The following is a 4,640-nucleotide window of genomic DNA, read 5'->3' as shown; positions in this document are numbered from 1 at the left end:
TTGCTCTTTCAAATGTCACCACTAATAGAAGCCATTCTTTAAATGTCTTGAAAGCGGCGATAGTTACTGAGATGGCGTAGGTTACTGAGGATACACTGGAACGAGTGTGGAAGAGCTTCCAGGACAGAATAGGAAATTGCCTCAAGGAAGAAGGACGTCTCCTTCTTGGCATGGATTTCTCTACGAAAAGTAAATGGCATATACCTAAAACTACTCACCTCAAGTTGAATAAATGGTATATCGGAAAATCAACATTGTTTTTCTATTTCTAAAATGTAAATTAATGTTTCTCGTGGTCACTCTGTATTATCAATTAATGTAGATGCATTAGTCGAGTGGCTTAGACGCTGGCTTTGTAACGCAAAGGCCCCGGGTTCGAATCCCGGTGGGGCCAGATACCAATACCTACTATTACTTCAGGCCCCACAACTGATCTCTAATAAACTATGACGTCATCACATGTAGATCCTTGATCTACTGGCGGCAAGCAAGCGAAATAAGAGCGCTGATGCTTGTTATCACATCTGATTTATGGTAATCAACAAAATTGGAATTACAATTTTCACGGTCTTCCATTTCAATGAATATGGCTTGTTTATCATTCTTCTAATATTCGTTTGTGAAAAGTAATAATGAATTTGGGGTTTTAATTCATGGGATACTGTTGTGTACTTAATTGTCGCGGGAATTATAACAAGACTCAAAAGTTTCCGTAAGGTATTTTCTTTTTCTAAAGATGAAACTTTGAAACTAAAATGGATACGAGCGATAAGAAGAAAGAGCTTCAATTCTACAAAACAACGGTTGACATGAAGTGTAGAAGAGCAGTGTAAATAAAGTGTGAGTAGAGAATTTAATTAAGGTGTGAAAGAACAGTGTAAATAAAATGTGAAATAACAGTGTAATATTGGAGTGAGCAAGAACAGTGTAAATAAAGTGTGTGAAAGAACTTTTCAACTAATAAAAATTAAAAAGTAAATGCAAAGTGTTGGAACTGTCCATAACATCATAATATTAAAGGTTTTGCCTAGCTGAAAAACATTCCTGATGGGTTTCTTTGTATAACAGATTTATTGTGATCAAGTTTATGGAAGCCTCTTTCTTAAAAAAGAGTTACATCTAATTTGGTTTATCTTTGATTTACCTCTCCTTCGATTCTGATACAGGCTATTATTAAGTATTTTTGGTTGAGATGAATTTATCAATAGCTCTATCACTGAATCGAGTAGACCTATAGATGTCTATCAAGTTGAAAGTATGGATAAATTATTGCATTTGTGGAATAAAGTGTCTTTATTTCAATAAAATTTCTATTTAATAAAATACAAATGTCTCTAATCTGAAATTTAGATAGATTCCATACAATAAAAAATCGATACAGTAACAAGAGTTACATTGATAAGCTAATAGAAACTCCTATGATCTAGGAAGAATCAATCTACATGTTATGACGTCATAATTAGTTGTGGGGCCTGAAGTAATAGTAGGTATTGCAGATACTCGGGCCACTCCCGAGTTAGGATGGAGACGTTGAGTTTGAGTGAAACGTTGAGTGTGAGCACAGAGAAAAGAAACACTTTATGCTTATTCCGTGGTGTGAGGCACGGCTGTCTAAACGCAGTCGTAAAGTCTCGTCAGAGGCTCTGAGCCAGCCAGGCATGTGCGCATTCATTCATCAATGAATATAAATCGGAATGAACAAGAGATTTCAACTGAGAAAAATTAAATGATTATCGCCTGTAAGAAAGAGGAGACTGACCTCATCCTGCAGTTTCTGGCCCAGATCACAAATGAAGAAACAGTTCATCACCACTCCAAAAATCACTATACCGTGTTTTATCTTGAATGTCAACTCGCCTTTCTGCGAACAAATTGATTCATAATTTTATTATTTAGCGAAAATCCAAATTAAATGCTGTAAATCACCCCGAAGACCTCAGCAACTGCAAATATTGACAACAGGGTTAACAGATAGATGGAAATTTGATGAGCGCTACTATCAAAAAATTATTTGTTGTCAAATTATTTACACTGTTAATATAATTGCAGTAGCAGAAATCTTCGGGGTGGTTTACAGCATTCAATTTGAATATTTGTTTAATAATCCTATACTAGTCTATTAGACGAGCAATTTCTGTTTATAGTTTTGTATTTCACCGGATCTCGAAACGGCCTAACGATTCTTACGAAATTCAGACATAGTAGTTTATAATCCAAATTCGATTGCACTAGGTCTTATCCCTGAGAAAACTCGCTGAAGGACATTGAAAGATAATTATTATTCATACTTGGAAAAACAGATGATAATTTTTTTTCGTCGTCAATTGGAGATGGAATTGAGTGAGCGAGTTCATGTGTGTGGGACTGTGTCAAAATTATGACTCAGCTGTTGGACTTTTGTAATCATTCAATCAGGTACTTGGTGCCGGTTGCAAAAAAGCCGGGTTATTTTAATCCTGATTAATTCCAGTAGAACTCCCTTTTTGAAATGGTCTTTTCTGATTTGGTTCACGTGAAATTAATCTGGATTGAAATTGAAGCAGCATTTGTGCAACCGGCCTTTGTGAGGGAAATTTTTGCATTCCTCTTGGAATTAATCTCAATTTACTGTGATTAGATAGAACATTTCTGTATGAATTATGAATATTATTATAATATCTTCTTTCGTAATAATTTGTTATGCTTTTGTACTCCGGAGCGAAGCTCGGTCCCTGATATTAATAATTATTAAATCATCAGCATTTGAATAAATGCAATATCTCAGTAATTTCCATTTGCAAATTCATACAGCCAGATGTGATGAAATGTATACTATAAGGAGGTGGGTGTTAATAGGAGTTCTAGAAACAAATTGATACACTCATAAGTAGCTGAATGTATACTATAACAGCATTTATTTATTTACAGATGGAATTAAATAGAGAATGCATTTATTCAAATGCTAATTAATATATAATTATTATTTAACGAAAATCCCAAATAAATGCTGCAAATCACCCCGAAGACTTCTGCTACTGCAGAACTGCAGACTCTGCAGTAGCAGAAGTCTTCGGGGTGATTTGCTGCATTTATTTGTGATTTTCGTTAAATAATAATTATATATTGATTAGCATTTGAATAAATGCATTCTCTATTTAATTCCATCTGTAAACTGGTTGGCCGCTGTGGCTTCTTATAAAATGAGCACTGCAATCCAGAGATTGTCAGTTTGGTGTAAGGGTAAGCATTCCTGACTAGCAATTGGGAGGTACCGGGTTCGATTCCCGGGCTGGCAACTAATTTTTGGATAGTAGTTCTCATCAAATTTCCATCTAGCTGTTAACCCTGTTGTCAATTTCTGCAGTAGCAGAAGTCTTCGGGGTGATTTGCCGCATTTATTTGGGATTTTCGTTAAATAATAATTATTTATTTTATTTTATTCATTCATTTATTGTATAAACACTATAATCATAATATAATCGTGACATTGGAGGAAAAACTAGGCTTAACTGTACTATTTCTCTCCGAAAATTTTAATGAAATGTTAATGTCGTCCAAAGGTTGAGCATTGATAGGATTCAGGCAGTAGTTACTCCTTGTATGACATTTAATGAATAAATAAATTAATGATTCAAAATGATAAGATGTTATTAAACATAAGACATGCATGTTGGGATGAAGAGAAACAAGAAGCCAATGATATGGAAGACGTGAAAGTGCATTGGATGTAGGAAGGCACGAAAAGGTGGGAAAGAAAAGAGAAAGAGGGAGAACTTGAGTTACTTATCCTTAGTTTCTTACTTATCCTTCATCTATACTAGAATCGACTGGTCTGAGTGTCACCATTATTGGAAACACTCATGCTCTCGACTAGAGTCGAGTCTCTTCTCGACTTGAGTCGTGTAAGTGTGAGTTGAGCCTTATTCTCATTTTTTCTGTGCTGTAGACGTCCAAGGTCTATTTATATAGATTATTTTATATAGACCTTGTAGACGACTTGTGCAGCTCATGACACCTATCAACGGTTCCAGCTACTACAAGGAAAAATTGCACAATTCTTCCGGTAGATAGCAGGCAAGTACAGTTACTATAGACAGTCCTTTCCAATGGACACTGTCGTCTGAATTAATACACTACATAATATAACTACTTGATAAATTATCTGCTATAGTAAACGCAAATTGGAGAGGCGGGTGATGGTGGCACCATCTCTGAGTGAAATTGGTGATTTTCAAGTAGTACAAAAAGATTGTCTGCTTTTAGTTTATTTACATTTGAAATGTCATCATAACCTGACTTCTCATTAAAAATATGTATATGTATATGAAAGAAGAGTATGATAAAGCCGGGATGGAAATCAATGTGGACAAGACGGAGTATTTACAAACGAATAGTGATGGCACACCGGATTTGTCCATTGAATGTAACACCGTGATAAAAGGGAGAGATAAATTTAAATACCTGGGATTTACCATCATGAAAAATGGTGATACAGACGAGGAGATAAAGATTAGGTTGGCCCAAACCAGGAGTTGTATTCGACAGTTGCACCCAATCATATGGAGTAAGGATATTCATAGGAAAAATAAACATAGAATATTCAATGCAATCGTCAGAAGTATAATGACGTATGGGGCAGAGGTTTGGGTGACAAACAAGAG

This window comes from Nilaparvata lugens, chromosome 2 (genome assembly GCF_014356525.2).
Source record: "Nilaparvata lugens isolate BPH chromosome 2, ASM1435652v1, whole genome shotgun sequence".
In the NCBI taxonomy this organism is placed as follows: domain Eukaryota; kingdom Metazoa; phylum Arthropoda; class Insecta; order Hemiptera; family Delphacidae; genus Nilaparvata; species Nilaparvata lugens.
The sequence above is the reverse complement of the archived record's forward strand: the minus strand, read 5'-3'. Positions refer to the sequence as shown.